Genomic DNA, 18463 nt, shown 5'->3' with positions numbered 1-18463 from the left:
TCCCTAAAATCATTACTTACAAAGTCATTATTGATCAGATTAGAAAGGGATTTGAGGCTGTCAGCTTAATCATCTGCTGCAAAGCACAAACATTCAGACCTTCTGGTCTGTAAATTAAAAATCTCTCACGTGACCCCAAAGTCTAATTCCCTTTTGTGTTCCTAATGTATCAGTTTCTTCTTGTCAGTTCCTCAATGGAACAGTGGCCATTATTTCATGCCTCTTATAACATTTGTTATCACAATCGTAACTTTCAATCTTGTCCACTGGAGCCCATCTCACTACCTCCAGTCTTCTGCTTGGATATACAATTTGTCTTTTTCTACTCAATTAAAAAAAAAACCCACAAGGATCAATTTTTTGAAGGAAATAACTGTTTTTTTTCTTCTTATATAAAGAGAAAGTCAGGTAGTAATGCATGACATTTATGTCATGTTCTTCACACATCTCTTTGTAGGCAGACCTCAATTAAGCCTTTGAACTAAGGGTTAATTACTTTGACTAAGCCATTCACTTTTTGAATCCTTTGAAGGTGCAAAAGAACCTCAACCTTAAAATAAATATGTTACTTATACCTTCTCAGACTTGTTTTCATTATCTGTACAGTCAGGATCCATAACACTGATTTCACAAGGTTACTGTAGAGATTGTGTTTGTTGTCATTGTTGTTAATTAACAAATTCAGCTGCCCTCACATTATGGGCACATGTGCTCCTTGCCATGTCATTGTCTTAAAGTCTTTAGTCTTAATCTTAAAAGTCTGAAAAGTCTAGGTCTTAGACCTTAAAGTTCTGGTGTCGGATCTCTCTGGCCACAGAACTAACTATTCAGACGTGACGCGTGCAAGCCCCAGGCTGTTCTTGACAGCAAGCCTGCTGTGCAACACCAATATGATCTCGGAAAATATCTCTATTAGCTTAAGAGGTTGTCATCATTTGCCGTATTTTTTTAGAGAGGGGAGAGAATGAGGGGCAGAGAGAGAGAGAAAGAGATGATCTTAAGACAGGCTCCACGCTCAGCATGGAGCCCAATGCAAGGCTCGATCTCACAACCCTGTGATTATGACCTGGGTCGAAATCAAGAGCTGGATGCTTAACTAACTGAGCCAGAAGAGGCACCCCATCATTTGCCATTCTTAATGCAAACACTTCAGTGGGGGAAACAATGGATGAGGACCTGAGCCTTCCTACCAATGCATCTCATAGCCTGTGACGTCCATGAACTACAAGAATCCTAGCACCAAAGCAACTGACAAAGTTACAGACAAGGAAATGTCTCTGTATCAGGGAGTAAATAAAGGCCAGGAGTTTCCAATACAGCAATCCAGCAACAATCAATGTAGGAGGCCTCATAGCATCTACAATGCAAAACAGTACACAGAGCACATTGCTCCCTCCTAGCCTGAAGAGTTGAACTGGCATTGTGCAGGTTTTGTAGTCAAATGAGAAAAATAAAATGGGTTTCATCAAGAATTTTTAAAAGTGCAAAGTTAGTCCTGCCTGAGTAAGTTTCCTTGTCACCTTATCCTGAAGCCAAGCTCTAAATCCAGAGTGTATTACAAATCTTTTTTTAAGATTTTATTTATTTTTTGAGAGAGAGCAAGCAAGAGAGTGCACAAGCAGGGGGAGCAGAAGAGGGAGAGGGAGAAGCAGGCTCCCCCCTGAGTAGACAGCCCAATGTGGAGCTTGATTCCAAGACCCTGGAATCATGACCAGAGCTGAAGGCAGATGCTTAACCAACTGAGCCACTCAAATGGATTTCTAAATGTGAATTTATAAGTCCATGGGTTTTATTTTATTTCCTTCTGAGTAGTAATGTCCTCAGAATTTGGAAGATCAGCTAACTAATACCAGGTAGAGGCCTTGACATGGTAGCATGGTATTATTTATGGGCTGAATTTTGTTCTCCCCAAATACATATATTGAAGTCCTAACCCCTAGTACCTAGAATGTGACTATATTTAGAGACAGTCTTTAAAGAGGTAATTAAGCTAAAATGAGGCCATTAGGGTGGCTCTTAATCCAATATAATTAGTGTCCTTATAAAAAGAAAAAATTAAGACACAGATGGGGACAGAAGGAAGACCATGTGAAGACACTGGGAGAAGAAATCAATTCTACAAGCCAAGGAGAGATGTCTCAGGAGGATCAACCCTATTGACACCTGGTTCTTAAATTTCTAGCTTCTAGAATTGTGAGAAAATAAATTTCTGTTGTTTAAGCTACCAAGTCTGTAGTCCAGTGTTATGGCAGCCCTAGGAAATTCATACATATGGTAAACAAGATATGAAGAGGATACAAAAACCAGGGTGAAAGTCTTTGGGTAGCTACTTCATATAGTCCAATAGCCACTCAACTGCTGTTCCTTTTGCACTGAAAAGTCACCTCCAGTGACCTCTTAATCACCAATCAGTAACTCCAGCAGTGGTTATTTTTAATTGTTCCAAGAATGCAAAGGGCTTAAGGCATCAACTATTCTCCAATATTCGAGCAAAATTATTCTTTTTTTAAGATTTTATTTATTTATTCATGATAGACATAGAGAGAGAGAGAGAGAGAGAGAGAGAGAGAGGCAGAGACACAGGCAGAGGGAGAAGCAGGCTCCGCGCAGGGAGCCCGACACGGGACTCAATCCCGGGACTCCAGGATTGCGCCCTGGGCCAAAGGCAGGCGCTAAATCACTGAGCCACCCAGGGATCCCCGAGCAAAATTATTCTTATAAAATGCTGTAATGTTTCCTGCAGATCTACTATGTGAAAGCCAATGGGCCTGAGCAGAGGCCACAGTGAAGAAAGAGATCAAAGTTAACAAGCTGTGACAGGTGGGTAGCAGGAGTCTGATTTTCTTAAGAGGAGGCAAATATTGAAAGAAAAGGAGAAGAAAGAAAGAAGAGTAACAGGAGAGGAAAGGAAGAGAAAAGGCCCTTGTGTCTGGAATTTACAATGAACTGCTGGTGCACCACGTCACCCCAACCATAACCATGTCCTACACTCAATGACTTTACATTAAAAAGGTTATATTGTATTTTAGAAATGAGCCAGAAATGTATTCTATACTTGGTAGAAATCAATTCTTCAGGTGTGTCCCCATCCTTGTTTGTTTTTATTGTTGTTATCCCTTTGATAAATGGGCTTTAATCGGCAGCCAGTGGCCCTCCCCATAGGAGAAGGCAAGCCTGAAACAGAAGAGCGGCCACACCAGTGAGTCTTGAGGACATGGTGACCTTAGATTTGGATGCTGGTCCTGCTGCCTACCGGTGACATCATGTTGGCCAAATTAAGTTCTCTTAGTCTCAGTTGTCTTATCAGTAAAAAAAAAAAAAGGACTGAAACACCAACCTATGGTTGTGTTGTGAGAATCAAATGCAGAAATACGTGTGTAGACATTAGAACCCAATGGGTGTTCAATAAATGTTAGTGTTCTGATCACTGCTACTACCATCACTACCACTACCACTACTATTACTCTTACTACTCATCAAACATCTTCTTTTCTCCTTTCCCACCATAGGCCTCATCTTGACCAACTAGCCTACATCCCAGTCTCTACTCACCCCTCACCACTTTGCATTCCCTAAGAAGACCACTTGATTTTGATATCCACAAGTCTACTGAAATAGCTATCTCAAAGGCTGCCAGTGACCTGCTAATTGATATATCAATTTGAAATTTTCTCCAACAATCCTCTCTGATCTTGAGCACCTAACAGTGCCCTCTACCCACTTTCTGGGTAATTGCTTCTTTCCTGGGTTCTATACCTCAATATACTCTCGGTTCTCTCTCTACCTAACCACTGCCTTTTTCTCTTTTATTTGCTCTCCATTCTATTTCTTCCCTCTTTGTTTTTATCTCCTCTGGGTCACACTGCACTGCTAAAAATGTAGCATTTCTTAAAACTTCGAGCTCCACTGGCTTCTCACCTCCACTCTCACAGCCTTTGGCTAACACCTATAGACTTATGCATTCCCAAACCACAGTCCTACCTTCTCCCATAGCCTCCAGTTACACATTCACAATGACCTGCTGGACCCTTCCCATCCCTATGTCCCTGTTCATGTCTGCTCCTTGCCTGGAATGTCTTTGCTTCCATCCTTATTAAAATCTTTATGTATTGGGGCACCTGGGTGGCTCAGTGGTTGAGCATCTGCCTTTGGCTCAGGTCGTGATCCTGAGGTCCTGGGATCAAGTTCCACATTAGGCTCCCCACAGGATCCTGTTTCTCTCTCTGCCTATGTCTCTGCCCCTCTCTCTGTGTGTCTCATGAATAAATAAATAAAATCTTAAAAATAAATAAATAAAAAATAATAAAATAAAATAAAATCCTTATGTATTAAGGCCTCATGAAATACTTCCTTCAAGATGTCCTAAGACATGATCATTCCATTTGGAAATATTTCTTTCCTGCTTTGCAGAAGAATCGAATTTTATTTAAATCCATCACAGGGCATTTATCACATCCTACCTGATGGAGTAGCTATTCATCTAAGTGTTTTGAAGGCAGGAGAACAAAGCATCTATTGCATGTGATATATGCTCAACACGTCTCAGTAAATGAAAGCAGCAAATACAGTTGAACTATGCCTTCACACACTGACATCTTTGAACTCTTCTCATTTAAACTTGAATATTTCTGTGAGTCTGGGTTTTAGAGATGTGTCTAGTTTTCCCTCTAAAAAGAAAAAAGGAAAAAAGAGGTTAGAGACACCCTTTCTCTTAAAAGAAACATCTTGAGTGGTGCCCATAGCTCCATTTTTGGCCTCCTCTGGCTAAATCATTTTCCAAATTCCTAAACCAATATGCAGAAGACAAGCTTATCCAATTAACAAACAGCACAAATTCAAAAGTGTAACTGTTATCACTGGGAACACAATCAAGACCGATTGTTGTTGGTCTCAACAATCGGAGGCTGGAATAATGGACTGAAGCCAGTAAGTTCACGTTTGGGAATATAAGACTACATTCCCAAAAAATCAACTGCATGTGAATGGGAAAGAGTAGACCTACTTTGGCAGTAATTTATGAAAAAAAGAGTCTGTCTTCGAACTATTTGAAAAAGGAGTAACTTTACTCTCTGGGTCCAGGGTGCAGAACCTTGGATAGGTGGAATTGTACCCTACTTTTTTTTTTTTTAAGATTTATTTACTTACCTGAGAAAGAAAACGAGAGCATGAATGAGAGGGGCAGGGGAAGAGGGAGAGAATCTCAAGCCAACTCTGCGTTGACTGTGGAGCCCCACACAAGGCTCGATCTCATGACCCTGAGATCACATGAGCTGAAACCAAGAGTCAGACCCTCAACCAACCACACCACCCAGGTGCCCTGCACTCTACTTTTAGGAGGAATTTTCCTTTAGAGTTGTCCAATAATGGCACGGGCTGAGACATAGACAGAGGAAGGGAGAGAGTGTGAATTAGGTGCTTTCTGAGGTCTCCTTTAACTGTGACACTACATTTCCCTGCGTGATTGTCCTCTGCCCATCTCTCCAGTCTCTTCTCACAGGATTCTCCTCCTTGCCCCTGACAAGCTAGTCACACAGCTCTTCCTTCTTAAACTCACTACCCTGCCCACTCTGAGCCTTTATATGTTTTACACATACACGGCTATTCCATCTGCCATGAATGCCCTTCCCCTATTTCTACCAAACTCTTGTTCCCCTGGCCAAATTCTATGCATCCTTCAGGTCTTAACCTCCCAGACCGGTGTTATCTGCTTGCATAGAATCCTGCGATACCCTTACCACAAGTGGCATTTTAATTGTTTATTTGTAGTCATTTTATTAAAAGTCTGCCTTTTACTGTAGTCTGTAAGCTTCTTGAAGATAATAACTACGATTGTTCTGCTCACTCAAGTCTCTCCTGCCCTGGTCATCAGCTCTGGCACAGAGGAGCTTAGTAAATATTAGTTGAGTGACTTACTTATCACAGTGCAAACACTGGACCTATAAGAAAAAAACTAGTGGGAGACAGAAAAAGACCAGGGGGCAAGGCAGGGGGAGCGCTGCATGTTTGAATGCCTGTCGTTTTGTCTGGTGATAGTTCACAGGCTGCCCATGGGGAGAGCCCAGAGTTTCAAATTCTCAAACAAACATTTCCCCCAGAAGTTGGGCCCCTGGCTACAAAGGAGCAAAATCCTCCCAGCCAAAAAAAAAAAATAAAATGATTTCTTTCCTGATGTATTTATCTGAAATAGCTATAAAAGTCTTCCATTCTGGAGGGTCAGGAAGAAATGAGGACAGAATGGTTTTAACATTGGCCCTTGCTCTCTGTACTAATTGCTTTGAGAGTCGAAAGCTGGTTGAGTCTGTTCCATCTGGGAGAAGGAATCAGTGGGACCAAGGCCAGAGAAGTGGTGGGCTGACATCTAGTCTGTTTCGTCAATGAAATCTGGAAGAAAGCTTAATTTCCCATTTCTCTTCTCTTTTCACCTATAAATTGAGGGGCTTGCCACATGTGTGATCCTTGCCAGCCTTCACACCTGTGTTAGCGCTCTTCCAGAGAAGAAATACTCATTGAGCACTTGTCATATATCATGGACCATGCTAGGTGCTTTCCAAACATCCTTTAGCTCTCATGAGCATCTGCTAAGTGTCCATATCTTCACTTTACTCAGAGGAAACTGAGTAAGTAACTCAGCCAACATTACAGAACCAAAGAATATTGCAGCCCAGGACTGGAACCCAGCTGAAATTTATTCAAAGAGTCTTCTTCTTTTTCTTTTTTTTCTATTACACCACTCCAATTTAATATTTGAGCTCTCTATTTAATACTACTTTTTGGGTTTCAAAATAATCACTAAGGCTTATTGAATGAAATAGAATTATCCCACCACGTTACAACAAAAAGGAAGATTTACAGAAAACAGAATCCAAGTGTTGCTGTTGTGTGCTGCCGTGTTGCCTTTCCAAGGAGGAGAATCATTTTAACGGGAAAAACAAATCTGGGCTACGAAAGAGATTTGATAGGAAATACCCAACAACGTTTAAACATTTGGATGAATTCACTTCTAGGAATTTCAATCCTTTCTGAAATTCTCCCAACTTCACAATGGTTTGGGCTTAGCATTTACAAAATGAAGATTTTTTAAACCAACAGGAAATGCAGACCCTGGAATGAAAATCCCATGGCATGGAGTACAACTTCATGAGATCAAGTCCTGGCTCATTTATTGTATGAAGAATTTAGGGAGCATTTGTAAGTCCTGAGCAGCTGATAACACTTGGCAGAATGCAGAGATAGGATCCCAGGGATGTGGAACACCGATGGAAGGATGCGGAGCTCAGTGGGTCCTCCAGTGTTCTCTGCACGGAGATAGCTCTAAAGAAGCCAGATATGAAAGTTTCCAGGATAAAACTGAGAGTGAAGAGTGACATACAATCTTAGAAGCCTCTGCATGATGCATAAAAGGATTATTTTTGACATCATATCAGCAACCCATAAATAGGGAGGGATAAGAGTGAAACCAGAGACTCTTTTGGCACCTCCTGTAAACCTACCAACAAGAGGCCAAGAACTTTTTGTCAAAAATATCCAACTTTGCAATATCCCTGTACTCTGTCATCTAGTGAGTAGCTTCCCACCCAAACATAATATCTTCAGACAGCTGGAAGCTACATTTGTCAGAAGAGTGCACAAATCACAGCTATATTTCCTTATCTGGATGGCCAAGCTTTAGAACCCTTTGAAATGTTGCAGTCATGGCAGTGAGAGAAACTATAGTACAGACAAAATGCGGATTTCATTAGGGAGTTGGTTTTTTTTTCCTCCCAGACCCTCAAAGGTCTCCGTTTGAGTCTCTCACCTGGTAGCACAAAAGCTATTAAATCACTTGAATGAAAGGGTCAGGTTGCAAGCTGTGCAAGTATGGAAGCTGTCAAGCCCTGTTCAGACCACCCAGCTCTCCAAAGCGCTAGCGACACCAGATTCAGACAAGATAAGAGGCTGCTGTCCTATGTAACCTGGCCCACAGAGACAGCCTTTCTGGAGAGTTACAGGACCCCATTGTGAGGAATGACTGTGTGCTCTGCAAAGGTAGGATTTGCCTAACTCACTCTAGCGGTGGTCTCAGTTTCTTATGAGAGAAAGAAAAGTTAAAAGATATTTTTGAAAAATTTTCAGAAGAGCAATAAGCCAAGTCTTTGGGCCTGTTTTCAAAGCAAATGCTAAAAAGCTCCCATTCCCCCTTATCTGTGTTTAGAAGACTAAACCAGCCGTGTCCACCAATGTTAGAATTTCAGAGCTGGAAAGATGCTCAAATTCATTTAACTCAACGGAGTTTCTTGACAGAGGAAGTGAAGTTTAGAGAGATTAGCTGGCTCATCCAAGACTGGTCAGCAACAGCTAAGACTTGAAACACCCTGAGGACAAGGGCTCTGTGCGCATACACACAGATCTCTCTGCAGTCCTCCAAAAGTAGCACGGAGCCTGGCACATAGTGGGCACTTGCAAACATTTGGGGTGAGGAGAGGGGGAAAAAAGGAAGGGACACTGATGGCCACATCCTATTTTCTTTTCCCTACAAATATACAATGGCATATAATGTCATTGGAGATGAGGAGGGAGGCTGAGTTCTTACTTTTGTATGTTGTCAAACGAGGACCTCAGCATAATGGAGGAATCACTTCCTGTTTCTCCCAATCCCGTGGGTTGGTCTAATTGAAACTCAGTTTCTTGGAATTAGGCTCCTCCTGAACAGTCCCAAGAAATAATTCAGCTCAGCTCAGCGCCCTTCAGTCTAGCCCATCCCCAGAAGCTGAGTATCCCTGGGAGGCTGATAAAGAGAACAGCCCTGGGTTGAAAGTTTCTAAGACAAACACTGCTTGGCCATATGGGGTCAGGTCATCCCAACACACGGGGGAGGGGAAGACATGGCATGCAAGCAGCTTTGCCCAACTCCTCCTCACTCACGGGAATGGAAAGGCAAAGATGGAAAGAAGAGCAAGGTAACAAAGATGAGGTTGGTGGGAAAGCTGCTTAAAAGCCCTGGTGTATCAGCCAAGCATGCAAAGCCATGTTCCATATACCTTATGTTCAACATCAGCTGAAATTCAAGTTTATTATGATAATAACCAAGTATGTGACAAGAATTTAATTGCCAAGGACGACGCAGAGCAGTGCTTTTCCAAATGTAGATCTCATCTGCTTTGGAATCACCTGGGTATACTCTCGGCCCCTCCCCAGGCCTAAAATCCTTTGGGGGGTGTGGCCTGGGCACCTGCCTTTCAGCAAGCACCCAAGAGGTTCCTAAGCACACTAAGTGTTGAGAATCCCTGAGAGAGAGAGAGAGAGAGAGAGAGAGAGAGCAAAGGTAGTTAACATTTTCCTAGAATCATGCTGAAGGCACTTTTATCAAGTGTGGGCAGGGAACTGGGAAGTAATTCTTCAAGCTTTAACTAGAGCCAGGAATGGTGGTGTCAGTTTTCCGGAGCAGAAACCCGAGGAGGCTTTGGATCACTAAGTCTGGCCTGCGAAGCAGCCGTGAAGAGGTTAATCTCTCCAGCAAGATTCCCAGGTCATAAACTCCAACCAGCCCCCGGAAATGCTCTTTTTAAGCTGTGTAATTCACACCAGGCAACAGGACTGAGCACAAGAGTCGAAGAAAAAAAAAAAAAAAAAGGCAGAAAAGAAAATTAAATGCCTTGAAAATTATTTCTGTGACCCAGATGAAAACTAAAAGAAACTACTCACTACAGCACCAAAGAATCTGGGTAATGCGCAGCAAGAACTTAAAAAATCAGCCTCAAACTTGAGAACAAAATGATTTCTTTGCCCCTCCAACGCTCCTTCTCATCCCCATAAAAATAGAAACCGGGCTCTTAAAAATACGTATCTAAATAGAAGTAAACCAAAGCCAGGTATCCAGCCCTCCTGCAAATTTCGATCTCTTCCTACCAGGAGGGTATTATCTGTGGTGTCAAGTTTTTCACCGTTTCCCTTTGCCATTTCATGTAGCCGAGAAGAAACCTTCTGCTCTGGGCTGGAGAGGGTGGATCACAAAATTGAAAACGGTGATCTCGGCGGGGTGCCCCGGGGATGGATTCAGAAGAGACTCCTAAGCCGTGTTACATAATAAAGAGACTCCTGTGGTGGGCATGTGGGTTTTTTTTTTTTTTTTTTTTTTTTTAAACAGTGCAAACTGCCGCCCTCTGAGTTGACGTGAGAATTAAACTTTTGCAAGCGGACTCCGCCCTTCTTGCAGGGGGCCTGGAGGCCAAGGCTCCCGGCAAACCTGGGGCGCGGCGCCACCGGAACCTTCGCACCCAGAGGAGAGCAAGGACGCAAAACACGCGCCGACAGGTAGTGCCGCTGCCGTGCGAGCTCCGAAGCTAGCGGCCCCGGGCCCGGGCAAGCGGGGGAGTCGCCGGCCCGGGCTTCGGGAGGCGGCGGGAGGAAGGGCAGCCCGGGAAGGAGCGGGCTGGCGTTCCCGTCTTTCGGGTCCGCGGAGTCCTCGCTTTCTTTGCACCAAAACGCCTTCAACCCCACGCAACAGGGAAACAGAGCCTTGCGGGCCCCATACTCACTGCACGGTCCTCGCGGGGCCCGTCCCGGGCGGCGGCGGCGGCGGCGGCGGCTGCGCACGCTCGCGGGCTGCGGGGCCCCGGGGCTCCCGCGGCGGAGGGAGCGGTCACGGGGCGCCGGGCCGAGAGCCGCTGCCGGCCGCTGCCCTCCGCCGGCCGCGCCCGGGCGTCGCTCCGAGGTCGCGGGCTCCGCCGAGGCGCCTCGCCTGTCCCCGGCGCCCTCCGCTCACTTCGGGCCGCCGCGCTCCGCCACCGCTGAGCCCGCGCCGCCCCTGCCGCCCGCCGCGCCGGGCACACGCGCGCTGCGGCTCGGCGGACCCCGGCTCGCGCGCACGGGCGCCCACGGGGGCCCCGCACACACTCGCAGGCGCGCGCACGCGTGGGCACACGCACACATGCCGCACACAGGTACACGCGCTTCCCCGCCCCAGCATGCGCGCTGGCACCCACGCGTGCGTACTCACACTTTCCTCCTGGACCCTCCAACTCTTGAAACACTTTTTTTTTTTTTTTTTTTCTTTTCCCCTCCTCCTGAACCTCTTTTCTTCAAACCAGATTCCTCCCCGGGAGAGGTTTTTATTCCAATTCAGGCAAGATGCTCAGCGTTTCCGAAAGGAGGAGGAAGGGGAACTGCCCCCTTTCAACTTTCGTCGCGGCCTTTTTTTAAAGCAAAAGAGGAGCTTCTGTTCCCAAGCCCCACTTTAGCTGTTCAGTCTACAAGGCTTGCTGCGTGCTTGAGTCTCTTTAAAAAGTCACCAAAAGTCTCATTTACATAGAGTGCATGACCCCACCAATTCAGAGATATCACAGGTCGAGAAACCGCCCCCCCCCCCCCCCAGAAATCCATGTCATTAAACATGTCAGGGTTCAGTGGGCGGGTGAAAGTCTCGGTCCCTAACAACTGCATAATAAAATACTTTCCTGTATTTCATCTCCACCAGAGAATAAAAGTAATGGCACACCATCTGTCCTGACTTTTAAATTGACGCTAAATAGAGAAGTCGAAGTATCATCTCACTCTGGACGAAATGTTTATATTGAGACATGTCTGGTTGTTCCAAACTTTAGCCAAAAGCACAAGGCTTCAAACTGTAAATCCAGTTCACTCAAGATGGGGTTCCCCTTCAGGAGCTTGCCATGCCATACCCCCTTCCTTGGAAACAACGAGAAGAGAGAAGGAAATTGAAAAGAAAGGAAAGAAAATTGCACCAGGGAGGAAGGAAAGCTAGGAAGCAAGCAAAAAAGAGAAAAACAATTATTTTATTTTACGACATGCTTTATGGGTACTTTAGGTATACTTACTCAAAATCACCAGAAATTTAAGATCTTCTAGAATCTCTTGATTCACCCCATTTGCTCTGATAATAAATTAATGAAACTTCTTAAAGAAACATGAAGCTCTCTATAAGTAAACAAACACTGTTGGCTGAACACAATTATTAGTAAACGAAATACAGTGACAATGTGTGACTCCTGTGCTAAAGTCAAAAGGGCAAGAAATAAAGCCTTCGTGATACAGTTAGGCAACACAATGTGATAGATGATTTTGTTCTCAGACTGAATTTAAAAATTTATCAGCTTGTGAATATCTTAATGACAAAGAAATGAAAAAGATCATAGATACTATTAGTTGAGACCGGAAGTCCATTTGATAAGAGGAATGATAGTAGGAAGTTGCGTCCATGTGCTTCTCCTAACATCTGGGCTAAAGTGTATGGATTAGTCGAGAAACAGAAATAAAGGTTTTCCATCACTTCTATGAGAAAGAAAAATACATCCAGCATCTAAGCAAAAAATAACAAACAAACTTAGATTGAAATGTAGTTCAAAATGTCTGCAGGAAATACAATTTTCTTTAAGTTAATTAGTATATGTATGATGCTTGGCCTAACATTATGCTGGACATATTCTAGAAGAGACAAAGATAGAGTTAGGTTCGCCAAAACATCTTGAAATCGGAAGTACTTGTTTACGCAAATAAGTCACACTCTCTCTCTTACATCTCCCACAAATGGATGAGGAATGTTAAAGTCAGACAATTATCAACTTCTATAATGTGCTCCTTGAACAAGTTGAAATTCAAAGCCAAATGTTTAAAAAAAAAAAAAAAAAAAAGCAAAGGAACAACAAAGGATCCTGCCCCTAAAAGCATATGCTGTTGTGCTGAAACAAACTACATTTTAAAGAAATCATTCTATTTCCAACCAAAGGGTTGGAGTGATGTGAAAGACATAAAATGTTTTGGAGATTAGCATGTGTTGAAGATTAGCATTCTCTTTTGGATTGTAGCATGTATAATTTTTACTGAACAGTTATAGAATATAGCAGTCTCTGAGAAGCACCGCCAATATCTTCACCAAAAACCCCCCATAAGCGAATTAGGAGTGCACCTATTAAATACTGCTGATGGCACCGAGCACATTGCCCTGTGAAAATGGTTTTCCCCTGAGTCTATAAAACCTGATGACCACAGGGAGCAAGGCTGCAACAGGGAGTGGAAGTGGTCACACTCTAAATAGATCAACTTAAAACAAAAACAAAAAGTAAGCAACATAAAAGTAAAATAAAATACCCCATACAGCAAGAAAAGAACAGAAATACAACCCAGCAAGAGTATTGGAGGCAGAGGCTTGCTGAGCTCAAGGTTGGGAGCTGACAAGGTGTATAGGGAATGAAATAAGTCCTGAGAGAGGCAGGAAGAAGAGTGGTGTGCTCTGCTCAAAATCACAAGAGTGTAGACTGATATCACTCTTAAACATAAGTGCAAAATCCTAAATAACATATTTACAAATCTACACCTATTTTGATAGATACTAGGACCAATATCTAGTATCTATCAAATTTTTGGATGGCAAGGATGGTTCAAAATGAACACATCTAGCAGTTTTGTCTTTTAAAGGAGAAAAAAAAAACACACAATCGTCTTCATAAATGCAGAAAAGCACTATTCAGTAAAACCATTACTAGCCAACTAGGAATAGAATAGAAGTCTTTCCATACAATCAGAGATAACTATCAGAAACCTTGCACTTAATGGTAAAGTTTTAGTAACAACTAAAGAAGGAACAAAACAAAAATCCCTGTTACATTGCCCACAATTCAACATTGGATAAGAGATCTTAGCCAATGCCATAAATCAAGAATAAAAAATAAGGCAGGATGATTGGAAAGGAGGAAAATAACCCTATTATTTGTAAAAAGATATGAGTCTCTCTATAAAATATCTTTTTAAAATCACCTCAATGAGAGTTCTGGAAGAAGGTACTCCTGATGGAAGAGATACTGAAGGGACAGACTTTCCCAAGCAAACACTAAGTAATGCACTTGTTAACAAAGGATCCTTCTCCTGGCACTTATTTTATGTCAGGAACTAATGGTCCAGCTGGAGACCTGAAACAATTAATAATTTAGGTCCTGTCATTTTATGATGGCTGATATTCAAATCATATACTTTATTGAATCAATTAGAACAATGTTTCCCATCCTCCATTTCAAGGCTATTGATTGTGGAAATGGGAATTTCAGACTAAAAATTCTACTTATCACATTATCAAGTCCACATTTGTCTACTGAATTCCAGCAGGAAATGAAAACAAACATTCCATTTCACCATGCCCTCACAATTGAAAATACTTGTGGCAGTGCATTTTTCTCATTAATAATTAACTTGAACACAGCTTCAAATGCCAGCATTAAAGTAAACAGACATTAGGATGTCTGTACACGCATTAAAAACATGAAAAAATCATCAGGAATCCTTTTTATATCCATCTTTTATAGGAAAAGGAAAAATGCATCAAAAGCAACATAAACAACTTAATTTTACGATGTTTTACATTTCAACTATCTGTGAGATTTGGGAGTGGTTTGGTCTTTCATAGCTTAGCACCAGGAACAATTTTATCTTTCCAGGCATACATAACATAAGGAGTTAGGAGTTTTCATGTATTTTTTACTCCACAAAAATCTCCTAATTCCACCTCCTTCAAAAGATAATGAATTTTATATCAGAAAAAAATCCAAATAAAAATAGTTGTTACCTTTATTTAAAAAAAAATCATGGCAACCTAGGCCAAGTCTGGATACTGAACTCGTAAAGAAACAACAAACCCACAGGCAAAAGATACTTTTCACATCTTAGAAATAAACGGCACATATCTACTAACAAAATCTCAGACTTGTTTAGAAATATGAGGCTGAAATCACATACTGTACAGGTCTTGCAGGAATCGGAATGAGTTGATCTATTAAATTCTCTGCAACAAGGGTTACTGAACCTTAGTGTAAGCTAGGCTCTGCACAGGCCATGGGAGGGACAGGGATGAGTAAGACCTACTTCCTGCTCTCAAAAATCTTACAATACAATCGGAGAAGATAAGAATATATAGAGAAATATTGTATATTGAGATGTGATTAAGGATAGCCAACAATTATTGAACACGTACCCCCTTATGTACATGGTCACCTACATGCATTTATTAACTAATTTAATCCTGACAACTCTAATATCGTGAGTGGATCTAAGAGCTCAAACCATAGCATCAGTTGTCTCTCCTTCCATTGACCAGCTCTGCTTTGTTTCACTCTGTATATTAACCTTATTTTCTCCTGGTAAATACAAGCTTTTCCTTTTTCTTTTTTAAATTTTTCTTTCTTTTTTTTTTTTTTACTGAATATAGTTGACATATAATATCATATTGGTTTCAGGTGTACAAAACAGTGGTTATATATATATATATATATATATATATATATATATACATACTTTTGGTTAGTGAAATATCTTTCCTAGTATCTCCTCTTGACTGTACTCTTAACAAGAAAAGGTACACGAGCATCGAGTACATTTAGGTAAGATCTTTCCATTTTCTTGTGTAAGAATTTGAACAGAATTTACTAAAATGTCATATATGCCCTGCTCCCCCTTGAAAACTCACAGGAACTTTCAAGGGGGAGGGGTCCTTTCTTTTCTTTATTTAAATTTCTGCTATTAGTGCATCATGAATGTTTTAAAAGCACTAATTTATATGGTTTAATATTAATTAAAGGTATTCTTTACGTGAATTACTTGCATTTGTTACTGATGTAGGAAAGATGTTAGGGTTCAAAGCTGATGGCCAAGAAAAAAAAAAATATATATATATATAATTCTCACCATGATCAGTGTAGTTGTATAGGCTTTTTTAAGGGAAAAAAGACATCCAGAAGCCCAGACCTACATTCCTATGGCTTGCAATCCAAAAAGAAGAGTGTAATCTTCCATATCAGTTTTAGCAGTAAAACTGAGGAAGAAGTAGGGGTTTTAAATGGTTGATACATCAGGACAATGTGGAGTGAGGAAATATTTTTCAAATAAGAATAGGGGAAGGAGATGGGAAAGCAACTGGGCAGGACCATCAGGCACCAGTAGAGATGTCTAGTTCAGCCTCTGAAGCAGTAGGGAGCCACTGGAAATTATGTTTTAATTGAAATATATTGGACATAAAACACTGTGTAAATTTAAGGTGTACAATATGTTGATTTGATACATTTACATATTGCAATATTATTGCCATTGGGTGATAATTAGCACCTCTATCATGTTACATAATTATCTTTTCTTTTTAGTGTTTGGAATAATTAAGTTCTAATCCTTAGCAAGTTCAATGGTTATAATATAATATTGTCCACAGTCCTTACAGTGCACATTAGATCTCTAAAGCTTAAAGAAATGAACTATCAAGTTGTGAAAAGACATGGAGGAAATTCAAGTACATATTACTAAGTCAAAGAAGCCATTCTGAGAAGTCTACATACTATACTAGTACAACCATATGACATTCTGGAGAAGACAAAACTATGGAGACGGTAAGATATCAAAAGTTGAAGGCAGGGAGAGATGAATAGATGGAGCATAGAGAATTTTTAGAGCAATAAAACTACTCTGTATGATACTTTAATGATAGATACATGACTTTATAAATTCGTTCAAATCCCCAGAACGTACAAAAGCAAGAGTGAATTTTAAAATAAACTATAGATGGGGCACCTGAGCGACTCAGTTGGTTAAGCATCTGACCCTTGATTTTCAGCTCAGGTCATGACCTCAGGGTCATGACATTGAGCCCTACATAGGGCTCTGAATTCAGCATTCTGTTTGTCCCTCTCCCTCTGCTCCTTCCCTACTCACACGTTCTAGATAGATAGATAGATAGATAGATAGATAGATAGATAGATAAAATTCTTTAAAAAACAAAGTATACTATAGACTCTGGGTGATACTGATGTGTCAATATAGGTTCATCAATTCTAATAAATGTACCACTCTAATGGGGAATATTGATAATGGGAAGGCTATGCATGTGTGGAGGCAGGGGGTATGAGGGAAATCTCTGTATCCTTCCACTCAGTTTTGCTGTGAGCCTAAAACTGCTCTAAAAAATAGTCTAATATTTTTTTTTAATTCAAAAGCTAAAAAAAAAAAAAAAAAGCAACAGTATCTCTCAAAGAGGAAAGACAGTCTTTAAGAATTCCACACAGAGAAACCAGTACCCTTATGTACTGTTGGTGAGATCAGAAAATGGTGCAACCACTATAGAAAACAACATGAAGTTTCCTAAAAAAATAATAATAAAAAATAAAAATTAAATTAAACATAGAATTAACATATGATCCAGCAATCCTAAAAGCAGGGTCTTAAAAATACACCTGCATACATGTATTTCATATCACAGTTGCCAGAAGGTAGAAACAACAAAATGTTCATCAACAGATGAATGGATAAACAAAATGTGGCATATGCATGCAATGGAATATTATTCAGCCTTAAAAAGGAAGGGAATCCTGTCATATACTAAAACATAAATGAAACTTGAGGAAATTATGCTAAGTGAAATAAGCCAGACACAGAAGGACGAATGCTGTAGGATTCTACTTATATGAGGTTATCTAAAGTAGTCAAATTCATAAAGAGACAAAGGAAAGTGATGGTCTCCAGGAGCTGGGGGAAGGAGAAAGTGAGGAGTTTCTATTTAATGGATAAAGAAATTCATATATGTAAGATGAAAAAGTTCTGGAGATCTGTTTCACAACAATGTAAATATACTTAACACTACTGAACGGTATACTCAAAAAATGGTTAAGATGGTTTTTTAAAAAGAAAATAACAATATTTGAAGATTTTTTAAAAATCCACTGGGAAATCTTATCCACAAGCCTGAAATCACTAAGAATCTAGCATAATTTAAAGACTGGCTAATCATGCAATGAGCATTCTTTATTATTATTTAGAAAACCTCATGTCTTTACTGACAAGTACAATTATAGGTTCCCAACCTGCTTACAATCAACTCACCCAACCAAATTCATTTGAGATGGGGGAAAGGATATAATAAAAAGTTGTTTTTCCTAAAGTTTCCATTGTTCAAAATTTCAAATTATCTCTTCTGAATCTCAGGATTAATAGCCCTTCCTTACTTAAACTTTTCCTAAAATTATTTTTTTTAATTAGGAACATTTCCCTATGTCTAGGAATCTTTTGGGGGTCTTCTCTGAAGTAAGATCAATACATTTCTCAAAATTTTTGTACATAAAGTGGTAATATTTAAGAGCAAATATGACATTCAAGTGTACAGAATAAACTTGGCTTCAAATAAGAGATAAAAAATTGTAAGTTAGCCTTTCTGAAGTCTACCGATGCTTTCTCTGGTTCCTTAGCTATGAGCACTTGCCTTCACTCATCCTTTTTCACCTCCTAAACTCTTGACTAAATTTTCCATACTATGTGGGAATGAGATAAGAACACACATTTTCAGAAAGTCATTCCAGCATATTTGACATAAATGACATACATCCAGCCTTGTTCACAAGAAGCTAAGAGTATTTAGTTATGGCCTTCTTAGTTGAATCCCTATGGTGTACAATTCTGTGGTTTGCAGAGATGTTTAATACAAACACTTTTTATACTGTCTATT

The 18463-nt window shown here is 40.8% G+C and overlaps 1 protein-coding gene across 7 annotated transcripts in view; it reads right to left on the bottom strand.

Moving 5' to 3' along the window:
* Positions 1–11286, bottom strand: part of FREM1 (FRAS1 related extracellular matrix 1) — a 168896-nt gene extending 157610 nt beyond the window's left edge. For 2 of the 7 annotated variants that reach the window (XM_041761807.1, XM_041761809.1), the window contains exon 1: positions 10976–11281. The gene's annotated coding sequence lies outside the window, so the exon portion shown is untranslated. Of the gene's footprint in view, positions 1–4460; positions 6960–10514; positions 10630–10975 lie in introns of those variants that run through there. The other 5 variants (XR_005988876.1, XM_041761811.1, XM_041761803.1 and 2 more) reach the window with 5 other exon arrangements.
* Between the last annotated feature and the right edge of the window lie 7177 nt (positions 11287–18463).

The sequence above is a fragment of the Vulpes lagopus genome, chromosome 7 (genome assembly GCF_018345385.1).
Source record: "Vulpes lagopus strain Blue_001 chromosome 7, ASM1834538v1, whole genome shotgun sequence".
Taxonomy (NCBI): Eukaryota; Metazoa; Chordata; class Mammalia; order Carnivora; family Canidae; genus Vulpes; species Vulpes lagopus.
The sequence above is the reverse complement of the archived record's forward strand: the minus strand, read 5'-3'. Positions and strand labels throughout refer to the sequence as shown.